The following is a 26366-nucleotide window of genomic DNA, read 5'->3' as shown; positions in this document are numbered from 1 at the left end:
TATTGATTGCAAGCCTACACATGTGGTCTGGGTATTGCTGTGGGTGTCATATTGATCAAAAAGCCTGCGGATGTACGCTGAGTTTGATATTGATCAGGTGCGTATGGATCTGCACTAAATTATAGGATGGAAAAGTGAGATACATCAAACAATGCTACCTTGCCTGTGCTGGCCAAGTTATTTGGCAGTGCAGTTAGTGATAATCTGCTTGCCTCTGCAATGCAGAAATTCACTCACAATTTCTGTTCTGTTTGATGATTCGCCTAATTTTAGAACAAACTGAATTGTCACATACATGGAGTACATTTCACCCAGTTGCAAATGTGCTCATTCTGCATTTTTTAAATCAATTAACGGGATACGGGCATCGCTGGCCAGGCCAGCATTTATTGCCCATATTGGTAAAAGCCAACAAACCCTGGGAGGCTGGGCAGGGAATAGGTTTCAATAAACATTCTATCCTGAACCTGTTGCTTTCCCCTCCCCTTCCCTCATGAAGTCAGTGACGGAGAAGTTTGAGGACAACCTTCCCACCCCGGCCAAACAAAGTGTCCAATTAAGATCACAAGGAACTTATCCTGCCCCCATTGGTAGAATACCAGAAATGGAGATGGCAAGGTGGTCCACATTACATGGTCCACATTACCATAGTAGCCATCCTGAATGGGCACCACATGTGCTCCACAGAGGACCCCAGCAGCAGCAAGGGCAGCTTACACTGAAACAGTTGCCAGTCTCCAAACCAACCCTGTCCACATCACCAGTACGTGCCTGACCAACCTTGGTGAGCCGGCCCCCCACTCAGCTGTCTTCAGGGGCTTCCAATTCTGCTGCTGCTCTCGAACCTCCTGCAGTCCCACTGGTGACTATGGACCCTTGGGCACAGTTGGGACTGAAGAACTGTCAGCCATTTGATTGGCCAGCAGCTCTTGGAGAGGAACTCTTTGTCATCAAAGACTGAAAACATAGATAGAATTTCATAGAATCTAGAGTGCAGAAGGATGCCATTCAGCTCACCGTGTCTGCACAGACAACAATTCCACTCAGGCCCTATCCCCGTAACCCCACGTTACCCTCCCAGACCCTTCCCTTCTCTGCATAGTTTGGAGCATGCCAAGTTTAATGTAAGAAACTGATTCCCGAGGAAGGGAGCACTAGAGTTTGATTTATAGGATTGGGGAAATAAGCAGATCCTATAACTGAGGTAAGATCATTGAATCATAGAAGCCCCCATACAGTGCAGAAGGAGGCCATTTGGCTGATTGAGCCTGCAGCGATGACAATACCACCCAGGTCCTATCCTCATAACTCCTCATATTTACCCCACTAATCTCCCTGACCTAAAGAGGCAGTTTAGCATTACCGATCAACCTACCCTGCACATCTTTTGACTTTGGGAGGAGACCAGAGCACCTGGAGGAAACCCATGCAGACATGGGAAGAACATGTAAACTTCATTCAGGCAGTGACCCGAGGATGGAATTGAACATCCCCGATACTGTGAGGCAGTAGTGCTAACCATTATGCCACCGTGCCACATGATTACAGTTAACTGTCAGCAGGGATCTTCCGCGCAGATTTCAAAACATCTGGAGCACTGGACAAGGCCAACACCATGGCCATTAACAAACACTGGGCATAAAATACTGACCAAGACATACATTGTTTCAGATTTGATACTGTTTCTTTTTAAACAGGAATGATATGCTTGATCATGATTAAGAATGCAGTATAGCAGACAATAAAACAGTTAGCCTGTTCTCTGAATCAGGAATATTGTTGCTCTACAAAGAAAATAGACATAAATTGAGTTTGCTATCAGTCACTGATCAAGACCTTTCACAGAATTATGCGGTTTTGTTTTATTGATTCTTTTCTCCTGCCACGCTTAGGCATCAGGTCTCCTCAGACTATTTTGTAGTTGGTTGATGACCTCTTCTTCCTGGTGTTCTTGAATCAGTGAGTACTTCCTGTAGGGACAGATATTGTTCATTAGTCAGTTGAACATGTAGTGCCCCGTCTGCATGACGTATCACCACATGTTGATCATTAGGTCAATTACCTGCACAATGCTTCTTTATCAATTGGTCTTCTTTCCACAAGGTGTGTTCCTCAATCACAATTAATTCATCATTCCTCCTGAGGAGCGCTGAATCACAGAATACGACAGTGCAAAACAGACTCTTTGGCCTATCAAGTCTGCACCAACTCATGAAATGCCCTGACTTGCCCACCTAATCCCACTTGCCAGTATTTGTCCCATAGCCTCGAATGTTATGGCATGCCAAGTACTCATCCAGGTACTTTATAAAGAATGTGAGGCATCCCACCTCCACCACCTTCCCAGTTAGTGCATCCCAAACCATCATTACCCTCTGAGTAAAAGTGTCCCTAAACAGTCAAATCCTCCCTAAACCTCCCACCCCTCACTTTTAATTTGTGTCGCCTCGTAACTGACCCTTCAATTAAAAGGGAACAGCTGCTCCCTATGCACCCTGCCCACACCCCTCATAATCTTGAACACCTCAATCGGGTCGTCCCTCAGTCTTCTCTGCTCTAATGAAAACAACCCAAGTCTATCTAACCTGTCTTCATAACTTAAATGTTCCATCCCAGATCGTATCCTGGTAAATGTTCTCTGCACCCCCTCCAGTGCATTCGTGTCTTTCCTGTAATGTGGCGACCAGAATTGCGCACAGTCCTCTAGCTGGCCTCACCAAAGTTCTACAATACTCCATTATGACTTCTCTGCTTTTGTAATCTATACCCCGATTGATAAAGGCAAGTGTGCCGTATGCCTTTTTCACCACGCTTTTAACCTGCCTTTCAGCCTTCAGAGATCTATGGACAAACACACTAAGGTCCCTTTGTTCTTCAGAACTTCAACCCTTGATTATTGCGCCTTTATACCTCCACGCAGTTGGAAGCCAAAAATCTCAAGAGTTATCACCAACTCTTCAGCAGTTCAAAATTCAGCAAAGATGTATCATTTAAGCATGTGTTCATAAGACACTGGCTTGAACATTTAAGTGTTTCTAATGCAGCTCTCAATTAATCTTATTATCATATTTCAAAACAAATGCAAACCATATGGAAAAACTAATCTTGTTCGACTGAATTCACGTTTCTCTAATGTTGTGAAATGAGTCAGTCAGACAACATGATACCTCATATATAATATCGAGTAGTGGGTGGCATAGTGGTTAGAACTGCTGCCTCACAGCGCCCGAGACCCAGTTTCAATTTCCACTTTGGGAGACTGTCTTATTGGAGTTTGTATGTCCTGCCTGTGTATGCATGGGTTTCCTCCGGGTGCTCAGGCTTCCTACCGCACTCCAAAAATGTGCAGATTACGTTGATTGGCTGTGCTAAATTGCCCCTTAGTGTGAGGAGGATTAGCAGGGTAAATACGTGAGATTACAGGGCTAGGGCCTGGGTGGGATTGTTGTCAGTTCAGACTCAATGGGCTGAATGGCCTTCTTCTGCACTGTAAGGATTCTGTAAATGTATGGATATTAGACCTGTAAATCTATGGATGTTAGAATAAGATCTCAGGAAAGGTCTGTTTTACCTCATGCATTTCCTATGTGAAAGAGGCTATGGTTATTTCAGCAAACTGTTGGTCTCCAATCTATAATCCAAAGCCTGTTCAAAAATCGTACAGCAATAAATATATTTGTCGACTATTAAAATGTGAAGTTCACATTTAAAACCAAATACAGTTTGATCAAGCTACTTATTTTTGCAATTTATTGACATGCAAATGTTAAGAAGGATTTTTTTTCAGGCTGGCTGTGTGACAAAAAAATAGTGCCCAAGGTAAAATTGATGAAATTTAAATCCATTGAAAGTAAATTGCCTGAAGTGCCTCAGCACATCGGAATAGTCCCAGTTTTCTGTGGATCCCACAATTGTGAGCAAAAGTCAGTTGGAGCTTCTGTGCTCTGCTCTGGTGAGGCAGATTACAATGAAGTCTACTCTAATGAAGCTTGCAGCTCACGATGGTGGCTGTAATCCAGCATCTCCCACTGCTGTTACATGTTGTCTGCACCACCCTTTGTGCTGGGGTGTTCATTTTTGCCGTATTCCCGTTGCTACAGTATTAGCTATTGATTGCATGTTGGCAATGATCTGGGACTGCACTGAGCCTATCGATCTCAGAGATCAGGGAATCCATACCACAGAGATTGCTGTAAGGGAAATTCTCGGAGTTCATTAAATCTTATTAAATTGTAAGAAAATTAAACTGCATTTACCATAAAATCTCTTGACAATGCACCTGTATAAGTGAATGTTTTTTCTCATCCATTCTCATCCACATTTTAATGTTGGAATGATTAATACAAATTAGAATCTATACTGACACAGGATGAATATAATAACTAATGCTATTCTTGGTAAGCTGTAAAATATTTTGCCTTTAATTTATCTTTACAGTTGATTAATATAGAATACACGCTTTCAAACTTTGCTTCTTACTGTTTTATTATTTATCCTTACCTTCCGAGCATAAGTTTTTACACCTACACTATTCTGTTCGGCTGCTGGCACCCTTTTCTATGGCTTTCTAATCAACTTGTTCAATGCAGCACAGTGGTTAGCACTGCTGCCTCACAGCATCAGAGACCCGGGTTCCATTCCAGCCTTTGGTGACTGTGTGGAGTTTGCACACTCTCCCCTTATCTGTGTGGGTTTCCTCCGGGTGCTCCCAGAGTCCAAAGATGTGCATGTTAGGTTGATTGACCATGTTTAATTGACCCTTAGTGTCAGGAGGATTAGCAGGGTAAATACGTGGGTTACAGGGATAGGGTCTTAGTGAGATCGTTGTTGGTGCAGCCTTGATGGCCAATTGGCTTCTTTCTGCACTGTAGGGATTCTGTGATGATTCTATGAACCTATTATACGGTACAAGATTGGTTCTGTTGTCAGTTCTTTTCCCATGTTCATGTGTTGAGTTTAGCAAAAGTAACTTGACTTATCTTCCTCGAAGTGAAGCTGAATAAAAGGGCCACCCATTGTAAAGTGGGATCCCTGGATTCCTGGGGTTTGTCATTGAAGTGACCTTTGCATGACTTTGTCCTTAATTGTTTGCCATGAAAGTTTGAGCCTTTGACCACCCATTCAGAATAGTTTAATCTAATCTTTGAATTTACTGATTTAAGTTGCAATTTCCCGTGTGCAAAGTGTTTCTGGAGTTGATAGAATTTGTTATCGTTTCCCAACTACTGGAATGCCGTTCCAATGTTGATTATTTAAAGTAAACCTCGATATATTTTAAAGATTTAAAGATATCTTTGTGGTATTTTTCTCAATGAACTGATAAAACTTGATCACATTATTTTTTATTTTAAGTGAAAATTTGGTCATCAGTCTCTGAGGATGAATTTCTTACAAATGTTTAAAATACATTATTTATACATTAATATACAATCTTGATTCGCAAACCAACCACCAAAGTAAAATAAATCCTTCTCTTCTGCATTTATTATTCACGAGAATGTTTTGCTTTATGAACCACCTAAGCAATATTTTCATAATATCCTGAATGAGTTGAGTCATCATATTTAAATCTAGTGACTGTTCTCTAATTTCAATTGAATAAAAGCAATTTCAGCACCCAAGCAATAAAAGTGGGAACGGCTTTTAAATTCGGAGCTGTAAAGTCTAAAGGCATTTATTAATATTTCTTATTCAAACCTAGGAACAATTTTTCTTTTCATTAAAAACAACTCTGAAAGAATTGAAGAATAACACACAGGGCCCGATTTTACCATTTTCATTCTAAGCACCGATCTGGGCGTAATGCAGATCTGACTTCGAAATTCGCTTTCAGGCGCTCTCCATACGCTCTCAGCCATCTCCAGTCCAATTTGCGCTGTGGGCCGAAACCACCGGATCTGTGAACTGCGCATATGCAGTTAGAAAAAAACTGGAGAAAGCGCGCCTTGTCAGATCGCTCCTGAGCCGCAGAAAGTGGAGATAGCGGCTGGGGAGCAAGGGTGTACCTCGGGTGGGGGCGGGGGACAGGTAAGATGTTTCTCTGGGGGGGCGGGGGGGCAGTGATGGATCTCTGTTCGGGGGGGCAAATGGATCTCTGGTGGGGGGTAGGGGGGTCCACTGCCACTCTGCAGGCAATCGGCCTGGGCAGTGAGTGGTGGATAAGGGGGCAGTGATGTGTATGGGTAGTGGTGGGGGTGGATAAGGGGGACACATATACAACACTGCCCCCCCCCTTATCCACTCTCCCAGTACCCAGACTGATCACCACCCCTGCCCCCTTCCCCCCCACCAATTGCCCACAGAGTGGCAGCAGACCCCCCTCCCCTCCATCAGAGATCCATCTCCCCCCACCCCCCCCGCCCCCCCCCAGAGATCCGTCTGACTTGGTTCCCTCCTGCCGCCACCCTCCCCAAAAGACAACTATCTGGCCTCACTCTCCCCATCGCCCCCCCAACAACGAATTTGCCTCACTCACCGGCACCCCCCCCCCCCTTCCAGAGAGTGGCCTGGCCTCACTCCCCCACCCCTCCAGAAGAACATCTGAACCGCCTCCTCCACCCCCCACCACCAGACGATGATCAGCCCTCCCCCCCCGCCCCAGCATGGTGAAGGAGGGGGGGAGATATAGAGGAGCCGGACCCCGAGGGCTCACTGTACCCTCCCCCCACCGCGGGAGTTTGTCATTGAATCCAAAACCTTTCCTCAATGGCTTAACTGGCAAACCGGTGACAGTGAAGTTAAAATGGGGAATGGGATACAAGGGTTACTTGGTATCAGTCGATGGATATATGAACATGCAGCTGGCGAACACAGAAGAATATATTGATGGTGCTTTAGTGGGTCACCTTGACAAAGTTCTAATAAGGTGTAACAATGTCCTGTACATCAGAGGAGTTGAGGAACAGAAAGAAGATGGGGAAATGAGAGAGTAACATTCCTTTTTATTTGAAGAATAACAATGTGTCGAATTTTTGAGTACTTTTTTTATATTCAGCCACTGGAATACACTGTATTTGGAATTGCACTGACTAGGTCAGGGGTTTGTACTGTGCTGCAAAGTGTAGATGATAAACTATAATTTAATTGTAGACAGCTGTTCTAGGTTGACTCTGAATATGTTCAAATGTGAATTCAGGTGGAAGTTGAACCAATAAAACTAGTTCTAAATCTGAAAAAAAAGACAACGATCACCCCTCCCCCCCCACCCCCAGACAACGATCACCCCTCCCCCCCCACCCCCAGACAACGATCACCCCTCCCCCCCACCCCCAGACAACGATCACCCCTCCCCCCCACCCCCAGACAACGATCACCCCTCCCCCCCACCCCCAGGCAACGATCACCCCTCCCCCCCACCCCCAGGCAACGATCACCCCTCCCCCCCCACCCCCAGGCAACGATCACCCCTCGCCCCCCACCCGCAGACAACGATCACCCCTCCCCCCCACCCCCAGACAACGATCACCCCTCCCCCCCACCCCCAGACAACGATCACCCCTCGCCCCCCACCCCCAGACAACGATCACCCCTCCCCCCCACCCCCAGACAACGATCACCCCTCCCCCCCCACCCCCAGACAACGATCACCCCTCCCCCCCCACCCCCAGACAACGATCACCCCTCCCCCCCCACCCCCAGACAACGATCACCCCTCCCCCCCCCACCCCCAGGCAACGATCACCCCTCCCCCCCCACCCCCAGACAACGATCACCCCTCCCCCCCCACCCCCAGACAATGATCACCCCTCCCCCCCACCCCCAGGCAACGATCACCCCTCCCCCCCCCACCCCCAGACAACGATCACCCCTCCCCCCCCCACCCCCAGACAACGATCACCCCTCCCCCCCACCCCAGACAACGATCACCCCTCCCCCCCACCCCCAGGCAACGATCACCCCTCCCCCCCACCCCCAGACAACGATCACCCCTCCCCCCCACCCCCAGGCAACGATCACCCCTCCCCCCCCACCCCAGACAACGATCACCCCTCCCCCCCCACCCCCAGACAACGATCACCCCTCCCCCCCCAACCCCAATGATCAGCCCCCCCCCACCCCCAGACAACGATCACCCCTCCCCCCTCACCCCCAATGATCAGCCCCCCCCACCACCACTCGACAACAGCCAGCCCCCCTGCCAGAGATACATCTGACAGGCCTCCTCCTCCTCCCCCCCCCAACCAGAGAATGATCTGACCCACCTCCACCCCCACGCCCACCACTGATGTGAGTCAGAGAGCCGTTGGAATCACTGAACGCGCTCTTCAGAGGCTGGAGCACCCAACTCAGACTTTTATTCAGCAGGTGCCTAAAAGCGCAGTTCCGGATTGGTAAACGCACTGGTAAAGGGGGAAATGCTGATAGAGTTGGGCAGGCAGTTGATTCATTCAACTTAAATGTATTCAAATCATTGTTGCGCCCGATTTGGGCACAGAACGGATCCCTGCCATCCGCGGGTCTCGGTAAAGTAGCGATCTGCGCGAACTCGGGTGCGGATCGCGATAAAGGCCTCACACTCGACTTTACTACGATTTTGTGCTCAAACGGGCGCAAATTGTTGGTAAAATTGGGCCTATAATACGAATGTAAAGTATTGTGTGTATCTTGCACCTTTTCTCTTGTTGCTTCTTATTTGTTCTAAGATACGAAGGTTGCCTGCTTCACCCTAGCCGTGCGTCATTTTCCAGGTGCTCCCTCAGTGCTAGATAGAAGTGTGTGGGGTAACTAACCCCTCTGTTGCAGTAGGAGTTTTCACAGAAGAATCATAGAATGCCTGCAGCGCAGAAGAAGGCCATTTGGCCCATCAAGCCTGCATTGACAAAAATTTCACCCAGTCCCTATCCTCATTATCCCACATATTTACCCTGCTAATCCTCCTGACACTAAGGGGCAACTTAGCATGGCCAATCAACCTAACATGCACATCTTTGGAGAGCGGGAGGAACCAGAGGAAACCCATGCAGACATGGGGAGGAGGTGCAAACTCCACACGGACAGTCACTCAGGCTGGAATTGAACCCGGGTGCCTGGCGTATTGAGACTGCAGCGCCAAGCGCTGTGCCATTGTGCCACTCATTGAAGAGCTTTGCCACAGGTAAAATTGAACAACCTGCTGAAAGCTGCAACCCCTGTCCTGTTACGTGGTCTGCATAGCCCTGAGTCCATCCTGTCATATTTTCCTCCGTCAGATGGAAGCCTGTGGGAAGGTCGCATGCTGCAGTCCTTAGACAGTGCATGTGTCCCTCTTCAATCATACCATACCATGGTCACTGGCTCCACATGAATGGTGAAAGTTAAAATTTTTTAAGTTTATTTATTAGTCATAAGTAAGGCTTACATTAACACTGCAATGAATTTACTGTGAAATTCCTCTAGTTGCCACACTCCAGCACCTGTTCTGGTCAACGCAATTAACCAGCACGTCTTTCAGACTGTGGGAGGAAACCGGAGCACCCGGAGGAAACCCACGCAGACACAGGGAGAACATGCAAACTCCACACAGACAGTGACCCAAGCCAGGGAATTGATCCCAGGTCCCTGGCGCTGTGAGGCAGCAGTGCCGTCCCAGTGATTTGTAAACATAATGTCTCAATGAAACTCCATACACTCGTTGTCTGTTATCAGGTGCCAATTTATTAATATTCTAAAATACGTAATCTCCAATCTGGCAATTTAACAAACCTCATTCGCTACATTCACAGACATAGAAAGATACTTCACAAACTCTCAGATCATAAGAAATAGGAACAGAAAGCCATTCGGCCCCTCGAGTCTGCTCTGCCATTCAGTAGAATCACGACTGATCTGACGTTCCTCATGCCTACTTTCCTGCCCTTTCCTTGTGACCCTTGATTCCCTTCTTGATCAAAAATCTATCCATCTCAGCCTTAAAAATATGCAATTGCTCTGCCCCCACAGCTGTGTGGCAAGGAGTTCCAAACCCTCTCAACCCTCAGAGAAGAAGTTCTTCCTCAACTTAGTCTTAACTTGACACCCCTTTATTCTGAGACTATGTCCTCTGGTCCTAGACAAGGGGAAACACTCTCTCAGCATTTACCTGTCCAGCCCCTTTAGAATCCTGTATGTTTCAATGAGATCACCTCTCATTCTTTTAAATCCCAACTTGTTAACCTTTCTTCATAAGACGATATCTCCATACCAGGGATTATCCTCGTGAACCGAACTGCCTCCAATGAAATAATATTTTTCTTTAAATAAAGAGACCAAAACTGCTCACAGCACTCCAGATGTGATTGCATCAGTACCTTGTACAGTTGCAGCGAGACTTCCCTACTCTTAAAATCCATCCCTCTTGAAATAAGGACCAACATTCCATTAAGCTTCCTGAGTACCTGCTACACCCGTGTGCTGGCGTTCTGTGTTTTGTGGACAAGTACTTCCAAGTTTGTTTGTGTTGCAATTTTCTGCAGTTTTTCTCCATTTAATTAAAATTCTGTCCTTTTGTTCTCCCTTCCAAAATGAACAACTTCACAATTTCCCACATTATTCTCCATTTTCCAACTTTGTTAATCATCAATATCTCTTTATAAAACACTTGTATCCTTCTTACAACTTGCCTTTCCACCTATTTTTGTGTAATCTGCAAATTTGGCTACAATACATTCGCTTCCTTCCTCCAAGTCATTCACATACATTGTAAAAAGTTGCGGTCCCAGCACTGATCACTGTGGAATCCCACTGGTTGCAGGTCGTCAACCCAAAAAAGAGTCCTTTATCGCCACTCACTGTTTCCTGCCCATTAGCTAATTCTCTGACCATGCTCATATACTGCCTCAAACACCATGGGTTCTTTTCTTATGAGTTAACCTTTTGTGAGGTACATTGTCGAGCACCTTCAGTGTCCAAATACGACACATCTACTGGTTCTCCTCTATCCAGTCTGATGGGGACTTCCTCAAAAAACTCTAATAAATTAATCAGACATGATTTGCCTTTCATGAAGCCATGCTGACTCTTGGCCAATGCCCCAGCTCTTCATTCCTTTTCTCGCTGCTAATCCCACCCCCGTTCCCTGAACAAAATCATTGCTGCCCAACAATACCTCCTGCGACCTTCCACATGCTGGAAACCCATCTTGAGCTAACATCCACCTCCTGGAATCTCCTGCAGTGTGAGGATCCATCTGCTGGAATCTCCTGCAGTGTGAGTGGGAATCCACATTCTGGAATCTCCTGCAGTGTGAGTGGGGATCCACATTCTGGAATCTCCTGCAGTGTGAGTGAGGATCCATCTGCTGGAATCTCCTGCAGTGTGAGTGAGGATCCACGTGCTGGAATCTCCTGCAGTGTGAGTGAGGATCCACATGCTGGAATCTCCTGCAGTGTGGGGATCCACGTGCTGGAATCTCCTGCAGTGTGAGTGGGGATCCACATGCTGGAATCTCCTGCAGTGTGAGTGAGGATCCACATGCTGGAATCTCCTGCAGTGTGAGTGAGGATCCACATGCTGGAATCTCCTGCAGTGTGAGTGAGGATCCACATGCTGGAATCTCCTGCAGTGTGAGTGAGGATCCACATGCTGGAATCTCCTGCAGTGTGAGTGAGGATCCACATGCTGGAATCTCCTGCAGTGTGAGTGGGGATCCACATGCTGGAATCTCCTGCAGTGTGGGGATCCACGTGCTGGAATCTCCTGCAGTGTGAGTGGGGATCCACATGCTGGAATCTCCTGCAGTGTGAGTGAGGATCCACATGCTGGAATCTCCTGCAGTGTGAGTGAGGATCCACATGCTGGAATCTCCTGCAGTGTGAGTGGGGATCCACATGCTGGAATCTCCTGCAGTGTGAGTGGGGATCCACATGCTGGAATCTCCTGCAGTGTGAGTGAGGATCCACATGCTGGAATCTCCTGCAGTGTGAGTGGGGATCCACATGCTGGAATCTCCTGCAGTGTGAGTGAGGATCCACATGCTGGAAACTCCTGCAGTGTGCGGATCCACATGCTGGAATCTCCTGCAGTGTGAGTGAGGATCCACATGCTGGAATCTCCTGCAGTGTGAGGATCCACATGCTGGAATCTCCTGCAGTGTGAGGATCCACATGCTGGAATCTCCTGCAGTGTGAGTGAGGATCCACATGCTGGATGTTCCTTCAGAGCAAAGATGCACTTGGTGGATTCTCCACACAGCCAGTGCTGCACCTGGTGTTCAAGGATGCACAGTCGCTGGAGGTCTCCATCCTAATTTCTCTGAGCTGCTCCAAGCTTTCTTCAGGTAATACCCAATGTGTGCGCATCATTCTGGTCTGGGCACGTTCTGGATTGTGTGAAATTGTGCTGACAGCACAGGTGACTGGGTAACAGTTTCACATCAGGCTCTGTCAGGAATGTCAAACCGCCATGATCAGCAGGAGCGCACATTCGAACTATCATTTTACACCAGCAGGAAAGTGATTTTCCAGCTCCCACCACATTGTTTCTCCCCATCCACCATTAAACCACAGTGCAGCAGGGAGAACTGGAAAATTCTGCCCCAAAGACTCTGGTGACCAATTTCGTAGCTTAGTCAATCGAGTCACAAACAACCCGGTTAATGAAAGACGAGCAATCAGCTTGGGTCAGATTTGGTAAAGGTGCAAATCTACCTCGAATATCACTACTCTGAGGGATGGTTGGCTAAAGCGGTATATTTTAGCTATAGGCATCTAAGTGCTGTTGTCACAAAGTATAGAAGTACTGACTGTGTACTTAATGCATGTCTCAAATAAAAAAGAGCAAATGAGGCAGTCACTAACACAACAGCAGAAGCATCTCAAGTGAAATAGCATGTGGAAGCACTTAGTGTTTGATTCCATCTCATTTACAGGTCAAGTGTTTGAGTTCAACCAAGGAACAAATTTTACATTCCAGTAGACTATGTTACTGTTTAAGATGGACGTACTAAGTAACACTGCACAATAAATGAGGCATATTGATAACCCCTGGAGAGTACACCAGAGGAATCCCACAGACACTGACACTTCTGGTATCTTACCAATGATGGCAGCAAAATAACCTGAATATTATAAATTATTGCTTTAAACTTAGAAAAACTACAGCGCGATACAGGCCCTTTGGCCCACAAAGTTGTGCCGAACATGTCCCTGCCTTAGATATTACTAGGCTTACTTATAACCCTCTATCTTACTAAGTTCCACGTACTTATCGAAAAGTCTCTTAAAAAACCCTATCGAATCTGCCTCCACCACCGTTGCCGGCAGACCATTCCACACACCCACCACCACTTTCTGAGTGAAAAACCTACCCCTGACATCTCCTCTGTACTTACTCCCCAGCACCTTAAACCTGTGACCTCTTGTGGTAACCATTTCAGCCCTGGGAAAAAGCCTCTGACTATCCACTGGATCAATACCGCTCAGCATCTTATACACCTCTATTAGGTCACCCTTCATCCTTCATCTCTCCAAGGAGAAAAGGCCAAGCTCCCTCAACCTATCCTCATAAGGCATGCCCCCCAATCCAGGCAACATCCTTATAAATTTCCAAATCTGAAGCCTAAACATCTCCTGTAATTCTGAAAGCCCTAGGCAAGGAGTGGCAAAACTGGACTCCTGGTGTCTTAACTCTTGTAATCTATCATTAGGAAACTTTTAGCAACACATTTTATGAAAAATAACTTATTATCATTTGAGAGGACACCAAGGCATGCTTACCTTCATCAGCTGGGGCATTGAGAACAAGAGTTGGGAAATCATGTTGCAGCGAGATAAAACCTTGGTTAGGCCACATTCGGAGTATTGCGTGCAGTTCTGGTCACCCCACTACCAGAAGGATGTGGAAGCTTTGGAGAGAGTGCAAAGAAGGTTCATCAGGATGTTGCCTGGTCTTGAGGATGTTGATTCTGAGGAGTGTTTGACAAACTAGGATTGTTTTCACTGGAAAGACGGAGGCTGAGGAGCGACATGATAGAGGTCTGCAAATATATGAGAGCATGCATAGGATGGATAGTCAGAGGCATTATCCCAGAGTGGAAGTGTCAATTACAAGGGGGCGCAGCTTCAAGGTGAGTGGGGGAAAGTTCAAGGCAGATGTGCAGGGGAAGGTTTTTATGCAGAGAGTGGTGGTGGGTGCCTGGAACGCATTGCCAGAGGAGATGGTGGAAGCAGGCACATTCACAACATTTAAGAGACATCTGAATGTGTACATTAATAGGGAGGGAAGAGAGGGATATGGACTCGATACTGAGGTGGATTGTAGATGTAGACCAGTCAGAGTAGATTTCTGGTGGTTAAATCTCTTCTGATTTAACAGAAGCAGCGAATCTGGAGGAAGTAACCCAATTAAACTATTTAAGAGACCACATGATACATATTCGAAGGTTCTCAAGAAAGCTGCAGGGCAGTCACCATGTTAACGAAGGAACTAATGGAAGCCCTGCTCAGATTTCACAGGAATGAAGCAAAAGGTGCAGTACCACCTTTTAAGAAAGGTAAAGTTGCATTTTTTTAACATTAGTAAGGCACTATTCCAGGGCTAGGCTGAAAGGAATCTACAGGGTAACTTAAGTAAGGAACAATGGAGGTGAAAGGAGAAAGACCTGCCAGGCAAGCCGCCAGGGCTTTGTTGACAACCTTGAAGAGGAAGTTGCTAGTGGAACTATCTGTGATATAAATTATTCAGACTGTCGTAAAATTTTTGACAAAGTTCCAAATGAAGAACTTTCAATTAAACCAATAGCCATAGGAATTAAGGGTAGAAATCTGAACTTAAATTAAGTTGGTTGAATAGCTAAAAGGAAGGTGTCCTTGTGAGAAGTATAATGTCAGAAGCAGGGGAGGTCAGAAGGTTCAGTGTTTCTCAATTCTATTAATGATGAGGATTGCAGATTTGTAAGAAAACTTCTAAGGAACTCGGGGATGAAGTTCTGCAGCTGGATAAGATTTAGGTTGACTTTTATCATGCCTAGTAAAGGCATGCCCTATCCATAATGTGAAAACACCAAATGTAATTGGTTTGGGATCTTGCTGAACTAACTTTCCTTTATAAACAAATGTGTATGAACAGGTGGCTAAAATGGCTGCAGAGATCTGCTGAGTTTGACAATTTTTGTCTCTGGTGTCCAGAAAGTTCCTGATTGAATAAACATGGGTGAGGGCCATCCCCTTGAATGGACATACAAAGGCAAAACCCATCTGTTGGTTTTACATCTGTTTGTTTTACATGAGTTTGTGGACTCACCCAAAAGTCTAAATCTATACAGGCTTAGACTCCCTGGCCCCAAACATGCTCAACAAGAGAAGGCAGTTTATCATAAGTGGGTGTGAGCAGGCACCTAACACCACCAGGTAACCACTAGCCAAGTGACTCTTGGACATTTCCACCCTCTCCGCTGTATACAGCTGGATCACTGACATAACACAGAAGTAGTGATTTCCAAGAGAAGTGAAAGGTAAAATAAAAAAAAGGGAAGAGAAAAAAAGCAAGTTAAAGAGCAACAGGGAAAAATACATTGGTCATAGCAGAATAAAGATGTACAAGAGATGGGCTGAAATCAAAGCTGAACAACTGAAGGGATGGCAAAAAGAGAGAGACTGACGGGAGATACACTAAATAAGGAGGCAAGAGAGAAAAAGGGAGACTACAGAGAAAGAGTATGGGGAGCCTTAAATGAATGGGGAGACAGGAGTTAAGTGTATATTAACTGTACAACATCTGCATTGTGTCAAAGCAATGCTTGTCTCACATTTCCATCAAACTGTATTGCAAAGGCACTAAACAAATGCAGACAGAGAACCCCAGTCAGTAACATCACCAAATCTGATGCACTGCTGCAAATGTAAGACACCTCTGGGCTATACAAATGAGTGCTCAAATGTCAAATTCATTTACTGCTGACAAATGTTACATTTTTAAAAACTGGCCAAAAAATTGCACCACAACAATCCAATAAATGGAATTGAATTGACAGAGGGCCAATTAGAATGTAATTGGCAATGATGGGAAGAAATTCTAATTATCCAGTAAGATCCCACTTTGAGTGTTGTGCTTATGTTCAGTAACCATACCCCAAAAGACATATCCATGAATTAGAAGCAGTGCACAGAACAACTGCAAGATGTGTCCAAAGTATCCAAAAAATGAGGTGCAAGGAAAGGTTAAATGAACTGAAGCTCTGCAGTCTAGAAAGAAGATGATTAAGGAATAGCAGAACTGTCTGAACAGTACTTCAATTGGGAATCCATTCAATGGATTGGAAACTCAGTAACATTGGTTGTGTGGGAGCTATTTGCCTAATGAGTATCTTCACTGTGCTAGTCAGTCTCTTAGTTCACCAATATTTTTGCTCAGAAAGCTGTTATAAGGTTCCAGTGCAATACTTCTCTACCAGCCTGGTTATGAAGGAAGTGACCACCAGGCAACTCCTCTTGTGTTCAGAAAGTAAAGTTTACTTATTAGTTACAAGTAGGTTTACATTGACACTGCAATGAAGTTACTCTGAAAATCCCCTAGTCGCCACATTCCGGCGCAAGTTCGGGTACAGTGAGGGAGAACTTAGCACAGCCAATTCATCTAAAGCTGCACATCTTTGAACTGTGGGAGGAACCTAGAACACCCGGAGGCAACCCACACCAGCACGTGGGACGAACATGCAAACTCCAGACAGTGACCCAAGTCAGGAATCGAACCCAGGCCCTCGGTGCTGTGAGGCAGCAGTGCTAACCACTATGCCACCATGCCACCCCACCATGCATTCAACCATGTTCCCCGGCACTGCTTATGACTAAAAGCTCAGCTAAAACGCCAACAACTGGAGCATACACAGATGCCCATTATGTCCATTTCTGTACCACCTCAGTCAGAAAGCTGGATACAGATGAAGTACCAAGACTTTAAAATATACTCCTGTCTAAATTTAAGTCCCAGCTGATGGGAGAAGCCTCTGGAACGCAGGAGTGGACAGGCAGTAAGCATGGTCAGACCCTTGATGATGCCATGCTTTTGTTTTAAGCCGTGGGATGTGGGCCAGCATTTCTTGCCCATTCCTAGTTGCTCTTAAGAAGGTGATGGTGATTTGCCTTCTTGAACCCCTGCGGTTATGATGTAGGTACACCCACAGTGCTATCATAGAAACATAGAAGGTAGGAGCAGGAGGACACCATTTGCCCTTTGATCGTGCTCTACCATTCATTACGATCACGGTTGATTATCCAATTCAGTAGCCTAATCTTGCTTTCTCTCCTTAACCCTTCACCCCAATTACTTTGTCTAACCACCTCTTGAATACATTCAATGTTTTGGCAAGGGTATTTTTCTAATACCTTTGTGTCCAGTTGAATGGTGTCCTTCTGAATATGAAATATTAAATCATGCTGGTCAGAAAAAGAAATATTGTACACTTTAAAAAAACCAGCACAGCATAAGCCCCAGAAGATGTACATTCATTTTTGTGAAATTAAATTTCAAACTGAGATTGAGAAGAACTTCTTTACTTTAAAAATGAAAAATATTTTTTGGAGCAATCTTCCAGGCTGAGTTGTGAAGACAAATATTTTAGTAATTTTGAAGATATGGATGGTTGGTACAAGAAGGTTAGATAAAGAGATCAAAGAAAGGAAGATTTGCATTTATATAACGTCTTTCCTGACCTCAGGATATCCCAAAGTGTTTGACAGATAGTGAAGCATTTTTGAAGTGCACATACTGTTATAATGAACTTCAATGGGTGAATGGCCTTTTTTCATCCTTGACTTCTGTCGCATTCCAGTGTTCTCCATGGGAGTCTTTTTGAAGAGTCTCTCATGTGAACCCTTGTGAAGGAAATGGCTAAGATCCACTAGATCTGTGTACACATACATGCAGGAGTTGGTTTAATCTCATAGGATTAAGGTGTTTGTTTTATTTTCAACTGATAAATGGCCTGTGGATTTTTGCTAGAAAAAATTGAATAGTTAAATGTTTCCTTCTCAGAATGGTCGAGGGTTTTGTGTACGATAGTATAATTTAGTGTGTTGTTTGTTTTCTGCTGAGATACAGGATGTGTGATTCCTGCTGTTGGTTTTTTTGTTGCCACATTGTAAAACGCAGGAGCCAGGACAGCGATAGGAAACAGGACAATGGGCTAAGATGGGGGAGCAATTTGGCATCTGATACGGCATCTTTTCTGGAGGATGAATTCTCAACAAATCCTTGCCATGCCATGATGAATCATCTAGGTCAGTATGTGTGACTAAAGGCTTGTTAAAGATCTTGAGTTTCCTTCACAATTTGTAAAAAGAGACCAGAACAAGAGTCAGTGAAGGTTACCGAGGGGAAAAATGGGATAATTACATTTAATTCCCTGTCTGACAACTGCTTAGAGAACTCTGCATGTAAAGACCTGGTCAAACACAATAAAAGGTTTATGTTGCACACTGTATTTCACATCAGATTCAAATTCTTTAATAAACTCCTCCAAAGGGAAGAACTGTTTGGACCAGTAGTCTTATTTCCCCATTTTACTGGTGTTCATTTTAAAGTATACAAGACCAGCTCACACCAGACAGGGTAAGTCAATTATGAGGGAGATACCATGGGGGAGTTGGAAAGTCAGGATGATAAATGGAAGGTCAGTGTGAGTGATTGTGGGGGTGGGGTAGTGGCAGGTTAGACGAGAATTTTTCTGTTTAATACTTCCCGAGTAACTATTCGTTTCAGTAAGTGAAAACTGTCTGAAGTTTCCTACATAAACTTTTCAAAGTCTCCAGGAAAGAAGGAAATTTGCCCACCAGAAGTTCAAACTTCCCAAGCTATTCCCTTGGAGTCATTGGGTGGGATTTTATGACCTTGCTCAGGCGAGATGGTAAAATCCCTCCCGAGGCCAACAGAGATGAGGATGAGGGTGAGGCTTCTGCGAGCCTCACCCGCTCCGATTCCGAGACGGTAAAATTCCGGCCATTATGTCAGGACCTCTGTAGGATCCTGAAGTGGATCTTGGAAGATACACCCAATCTCCAACCTAGTCCAGAAGACCTGACCATTTCACAATTTGTAAAAAGAGACCAGAACAAGAGTCAGTGAAGGTTACCGAGGGGAAAAATGGGATAATTACATTTAATTCCCTGACTGACAACTGCTTACAGAACTCTGCATGTAAAAACCTGGTCAAACACAATAAAAGGTTTATGTTGCACACCGTATTTCACATCAGATTCAAATTCTTTAATAAACCCCTCCAAAGGGAAGAGCTGCTTGGGCCAGTAGTCTTATTTCCCCATTTCACTGGTGTTCATTTTAAAATATACAAGACCAGCTCACACCAGACAGGGTAAGTTGATTTCAAATGTATTAATTTGTAAGATTTTGCACTTTTGCCACTTTAAATTTCCTATCACAGATTCAAGGTCTGCACTCAAGCTGCAGTGGTTTTTCCTATCCCTGTAGGTACTGGTGCCAGAGGCAAGTATGTAATACTGGGGAAGGAGAGTTGTATGTTATCTTGTGGATAGAGTTATCCATGTGGTTAAGAAGTGGTTTAATTTGATTGATTTTATGGCAAGAACCTTGACTATGGCCTTTATGTTGTAGACAAAGCGTTCTTATAGCAAAATCTCCCTGTACTGAATATGCTGCCACTGCTTTATGGCTTTTATTTAACATTGCCTTCCGTAGCTATCCTGGTGGAAGCAGTGGATGGGAGAACAACAGCAAATAACCAAACCTCTCTGACTTGTACGCAGAATTACATAAAATATAGACCCAGAAACTGGCCCTGAATAAGAACTTAAAGGGGCAAGCAAAAGGTGGGACAGCATTTTTTGTTGGAAGTCATAGAATCCCTATAGTGCAGAAAGAGACCATTCAGCCCATTGGAACTGCACTAACGATAATCCTACCCATGTGTTCTAATGCGTAATCCCATGTATTTACCCCACTAATCTCCCTGACCCTGAAGAGGAAATTTAGCATGGCCAATCCACCTAACCTGCACATCTTTGGACTGGAGGAAGAAACCAGAGCACCCAGAGGAAACCCACGCAGACACAGGGAGGATGTGCAAACTCCACACAGGCAGTTACCCGAGATTAAAATTGACCTGGGTCTGTGGAGCTGTGAGGCAGCAGTGCTAACCACTGTGCCACCGTACCGCCCTAAGTCCTTTATTGATATTCAGCTTCAGATCTTTAACAGACAATTCTGTTGTATTCCATTGTGGTGCTGCCATATCAGGTGCTTCTTGTGTAGAACAACTTCTTCTTCTGTGTTTCACACCTGCTATGACTACAAGTGCTACATGATTGTAAACATGGGCAGGCAGTTAAACATCTTGAATCTGTTTATGTGCTTTTTGTTGGAATATGCAGGGAAATTACAATTCTGTCATTTGGTGTAATAGCTTCTCTATCTTGTTTCTGCTCCCGTGGTATTCTTCTATTTCAATTGTGTGCATTTTTGCTCATCTAATAATTTTTCCTTTTTGATGATTTCCGCTTTTTTCCACCATTCTCGCACTCCAGTCGATTCCCCAATCCAGATTCCTGGTCTGTATTTTTTCATTATCACCTGTAAAAAAAAAAATGTAGATCTGAAAATCCAAGTTACTCTCATCACTGAGGTCACTTTGCCATACACTGCCTATTCCTCCCAGCCTCCTGAGCTGTGTGTGTTGGCAGCACGTCATTTTCATGCCTACTTGTACATAGTGTTCCAAGTGTGAGAGGAAATGAGAGCCAGTAGTACAATCCCAGCTGCATCTGTGTTAAACCTATTTACCAGAAGCATCAAGCAATGAGTACGTGTGCAGCAGTGTGGATGTAAAATGAAGAATTGTATTTAGCTGGGCACCTCATATAGGAATGTATGAAATAGAAACAGCAGTAGATCATACAGCCCATCAAGCCTACTCCACCATTCAGTCTTGGTAAGGTTTGGTGTTACATTAGGAAGTTACAAGTTACATTAGGAAGCCAGACAAGATTCCAAACATTTTCCTTTCCGGCAGAAATGTGAGGATAGGATATTTCTTTCCAGGAATAATTCCACTGACAAAGTATTTATTATTTGTGTCACAAGTAGGCTTACGTTAACACTGCAATGAAGTTACTGTGAAAATCCCCTAGTTGCCACATTCTGGTGCCTGTTTGAGTACACTGAGGGAGAATTTAGCATGGCCAATGCAGCTAACTAGCATGTTTTTCAGACTGTGGGAGGAAACTGGAGCGCCTGAAAGAAACCCACGCAAACAGGGGGAGAACATGCAGAACTCCACACAGACAGTGACCCAAGGTGGGAATTGAACCCGCGTCCCTGGTGCTATGAACCATTGTGCCACCATGCCACCCTAGGCAGGAAAACGTTGTCATGAAACAAACTTCATTTAATAATACAGTTTAAGTACAATACTAACAAATGAAGCAGTCTAACCATTATTTGAATAATAATTGAATAATAATTAAAAATGAAATGATGCAAATTTACTTTATAGATTATGACTGTTCCAGTTCCAAATAAGCCACATTCATGCATAGATGAAACCCATTTTCAATAAATATAGTTAGCAAACCCAGGCATACTCGCTATCAACAGTCTTGAAGCTTTCAGAGACAGTTTTGTGGACAAAGGAAGTTAGTTCTCAGGAACAGCCTGCACATGCCTCTAACTTCAGCAGACCTGCAACTACTTATCTTTATTCCCTACGATAGACTTGGCTCTGTACATTAACTACATTATCACATGACCCTATCAACTTCCCACGGAATCTTTTGTGTAAACAAAAGTCCATTAGCTCAATCAAAATAACAAATTCCTAGCTGAAGTGAGTAATTAACTTGCTTTTACAAACCTTAAGCTAAATGTTTTCCAGAATGAAGCTGCAATTTTAAACAGTCTACAGAAACATTAAAGAAACAAGGGATTAGTGAGCAAAATTAAAGCTCATTGATTTGGGGGTAATGTATTGACGTGAATAAAGAACCAGTTGGCAGACAGGAAACAGAGACTGGGAATAAACAGGTCCTTTTCAGAGTGGAAGGCAGTGACTAGTGGGGTACCGCAGGGTTCAGCTATTCACAATATACATTTGGATTTGGATGAAGGAATTGAAAGCAACATCTCCAACTTTGCTGATGCGCTAAGCTGGGTGGCAGTGCGTGCTGTGAGGTGGATGCTAAGAGGCTGCAGGGTGACTTGGACAGGCTGGCTGAGTGGGCAAATGCAATGTAATGTGGGTAAATGTGAGGTTATCCACTTTGATGGTAAAAACAAAAAGGTAGGTTATGATCTGAATGGTGGCAGTTTAGGAAAAGGGGAGGTGCAATGTGACCCGAGTATCCTGGTGCAACAGTCGCTGAAGGTTGGCATGCAGGTACAGCAGGCAGTGAGGAAAGCTAATGGCATGCTGGCCTTCATACCAATAGAATTTGAATATAGGAGTAGGGATGTCTATCTGCAGTTATACAGGTGAGGCTCGAGTATTGTGTGCAGTTTTGGTCTCCAAGTCTGAGGGAGGATCATCATGTTATTGCGGGAGTCCAGTGAAGGTTCACCAGAGCAATTCCCAGAAGGACAGGACTGACATATGAAGAGAGACTGGATCAACTGGGCTTCCACTCAGTGGAATTTAGAAGAATGAGAGGGAATTTCGTAGAAACATAAAATCCTGATAAGACTGCACAGGCTAGCTACAGGGAGAATGTTCCTGGGGAAGTGCAGAATAAGGGGTCAGTCTAAGAATAAGGAGTGAGCCATTCAGGACTGAGATGAAGAAGAACTTCTTCATTCAAAGTTGTGAACCTGTGGAATTCTTTACCACAGAGAGCTGTTGGGGCCAGTTCATTGGATTTGTTCAAGAGGAAGCTGGATGTGGCCCTTGTGACTAAAGGAATCAAGGGGTGTGGAGAGAAAGCACGAGTGGGATACTGAAAGTGCGTGATTGGCCGTGATCATATTGAATGGTGGTGCAGGCTGGAAGGGCCGAATGGCCTACTACTATGTTTCTGTGAAACAATATCTATATATCAATCAATTACACTATTATCACCACAGTATCATTAGTGCCCAGGGGAGAGGGGTTCAGATCACTGGGGTCCATGCTTGAGGGAGATCCTGGCTCATTGGCTAAGTAGCCTGTCATTCTGGATGGCCAGTATCTAAAGCAGCCAATCTAGTGCTTAGACCATGACATTTGACAGGCTACTAGGCCAATAATTGCTGTTATTCTGAACAGTCACAATCATTGGCAATAGGAGACTATGCCAGATTTCCCCAGTCCTTCCTTTCCCTGCCTACTTCCTTGAAAGCCCTTCTCTCCCAACATCTTCTCTCAGTCCTGAAGTCCTCCCCCACTCCAGTCCCTCAGTGTTGTTAACTGTGGTGTCTGTGGCCAAGGACTCTTATGTGGGCAGAAGCAGAAGGACAATATCATCAAGGGATTAGACTGCAGGAGGATTTGAGGACTTAGAGAAGAGGCCAAGAGTAGAAGTCTTCCATCGCCACAGAGCACTCTTCCAACTGACAGGTGATACCAAGTCATGGGAGGGAAATCACAGCTGCTAGTAAGTGGATGAGTTACAGAGAATGGATGTCAAAGTGAGTGAGTATGTATGTTTGAGTGAGTGAGGGTGAGAAAAGTGAGTGTGTATGAACCCTGAGGCTGGGAATGAGCTGGACACACGCGCGCACACAGCTCTGCGTGGGGACACATACCCTCCCAAAAAACCTGTTCACACACTAGGTCAGTAGAGGAGGGAAACCCTGAAAGGCAACTTTTATCCCTATTTTCATATGAACTCTGCCAAGACCAGCTCATAGTGTACATTACAAAAGTTGAATGCAAGGTTAATGTTAGTTAAACTGAAAACCTTAACTTAGCCCTGATCCTTTCCCCCTTCCCTGGTGACCACCACTTAGGGCCTAGTATGTCTCTCTTTAACAGCGCTTCTGCAGCAAAAAGCCAGAAAGGTTTTTAGTTAACTCTGCTGCTTGGCACTTTTTAAATGGTCAGTTTTATTCAGTATTCTTTTTAAAATGATCAATTTATTGCTTTGACATTGAATTTTTTTTTTGCTCAGCAAGTTGTTGTTTTTGAATCTTATATTTAATACTGTGCCGAACCAGATCTCAGACAGCTGCTGCTGGCTTTCTCGCTGAAGAGGAATGAGAGGTTCACAAGAAGTCTGATTGCTTTTTGGAGAGTTGGCAAATGGGACATTTTTTGCTTCTGTAGAAACAGGAAATCTTGGAACTCCTCAACACTTCTGGTAGCTTCTTTGCAGAGAGAAACAGGGGTTTGTGATCCTTTGTCAGAACTAGTGCAGATTGTGGATCTGAAACAATGACCGTCATTCTCCCACCTCACCCATCATGGAATTGGAGCGGGCAAGAGTCCAAATGCAGAAATCTCCATTGACCTTGCTCGAACGAGACTGTAAAATCCTGCCCATTGAATTTTCTATCTCCCCACAGATGCTACCTGGCTAATTGAATATTTCCAGCATTGTGTGTTTACATTTCAGATTCCCAGCATCTGTAGTATTTTGGTCTGCTATTATATATTCCATGTTGGACGTTTGTAAGTGTAGTTTGTTTCAATTTAAAAGGAGAAAATATTTATCATTCAATGTAAAGTGGAATTTTTCTGTTAACAAATGCTCACTTTGGTGGATAGAAAAAGCACATTTAGGTAAATTGGTTGGTTCCAATTTACTGGAAGATTTTGCTATTTTTAGATGTGGAAGTGACATCAGAAATTGACATGCATCAATAGAATGTTTTTTGTGTTGCTTGTGAAGTTCAAGCATTTTAGATTTCGTTGTCTGAATATCGCATAGGGCCAGGTTCAAAGAAGCAAAACTAGATGTATATAATTTGAGCCAACATGTTGTGTGCAATTATCTGCCAAAGCTGTGGTTGTAAAGTAACGTACTCAAAGCTGGGCTTTATCAATAAAGTACAAAAGCCACGACTTTTTTTCTAAAGGAATATGAAACACTTTGACCCCACAGTTACTATGTTTTCCAATTCTGATTGCCCAATGGATATGAAGGGATAAATTAAAGGGGACTGGGTGGGTGGGGTGGAGCAGGATGTGGAGAGAAGAGACCCAGAAACAGGAAAAGTACCAGGACCCATAGTTCCTCTCCCTGGTCCTGAATATGATCATGGCTAAATCTTTGACTTCAATTCCACCTTACAGCCCATTCCCCGGGTCCCTTGATTCTCTGAAAGATCAAAGGTCCATCCGTCTCAGAAAACACGTCAAGATGCTTCATAGAGGACACATTACTTTGAAGTGAAATGACTGTTGCCTCGCAGACAATGAAATTAATCTGTTAACCTGTTTTCAATGGTAACAGTTCAGGGCTAAGCATCGGCCAGCAGACTAGCAGAATTCTCCTCTTTAACTCATGACATGAGAATCTTTGCGATCCACTTGGAGAGCCAGACGGGAAACCGAATTTAACATCTCACCTGAAGGACAACCCTTTGAGTGTGTAGCATTCCCTTGGTTCTGCACTAAAGTGTCAGCTTCCATTACAAGAAGTGTTCACGGCCTGATTCGTTTTTGTTTTAGCTGCGGGTGACTGGCTAATGGTATGGGTAGGTTATGCAATTCTACCAAATTATTTTTATTTGCTGTAGGCCATGCCACATATGGTGGCAAGTAGCTCCGATAATTAGAAGTGAAACGTAGAAGATGCTGCAGGTGACGAGGGCCTAGCTTTTTGGAGTGCTTGAGGCCTTGGCTAATTAGCTGGGATTATGATGAGCAATACAGCCTTATGGAGCCTTGCTTGCCTGAGGGGGTCAGAAAACAATTCCATACAGTTTCTCCTAACTTGGCCTGTGTTGTTTTCCTTTCACTTGTTGCTTAATTAAGGGGTGAATAAAAGAGATGCTGGTTTGCTGTCTGTCTGAATCGAAGAGGCCTGATGGGCCTTATGGTCTTTCCCCATCTTCCTGAACACTTGTGCACAGTTTCAGAGCCAATAGATTTATACATTTAACCCTGGGTGTAAGTCACCTCAGTTGGTCTTGCCAGCCATTGCTTTAGCGTGGCCTGCATGAGGGCTAAAAGCGGAAGAAAAATTCTTCAGTATTAGTTTCCAACAATGTTCTATCACTTGGACATTTACTTCAGAAAGTGAAATAATTCCCATTAATGTTTAATTTAAGTATTTTCAGAACATCTTGTTCCATTTCTGCTCAGCCAGCTTAATTCTTCTGTAAATTGAGTGCTTCGAGATTCACATCCATCTTCCTTCCTCCTTGGTAGTGCACCAAGTAGAGTTTAGTGCTTCCAATAACAGTGCAAAATTTATGAAAGAATACATTTGTTATAGTCGAGAACGTGTTTCCTGCAGAATCAATAATGTTACGCAGTTTTAAGTAAAATTCCAGCTGGAGTAAAATGCCTGTTGCACCTTAATTAAAAT

At 44.4% G+C, this 26366-nt stretch overlaps 1 protein-coding gene and 1 pseudogene across 4 annotated transcripts in view; both read left to right on the top strand.

Annotated features, from left to right (window-relative positions):
* The window catches only part of rbfox3a (RNA binding fox-1 homolog 3a), a 1494706-nt gene that overhangs the window by 1003200 nt on the left and 465140 nt on the right, over nt 1-26366 (top strand). The window lies entirely within an intron of this gene.
* Nucleotides 6603-6958, top strand: LOC145356547 (small nuclear ribonucleoprotein F pseudogene; annotated as a pseudogene).

The sequence above is a fragment of the Carcharhinus amblyrhynchos genome, chromosome 21 (genome assembly GCF_965287045.1).
Source record: "Carcharhinus amblyrhynchos chromosome 21, sCarAmb.v2.hapA, whole genome shotgun sequence".
Classification (NCBI taxonomy): Eukaryota; Metazoa; Chordata; class Chondrichthyes; order Carcharhiniformes; family Carcharhinidae; genus Carcharhinus; species Carcharhinus amblyrhynchos.
This window is presented reverse-complemented; position numbering and strand designations above follow the sequence as displayed.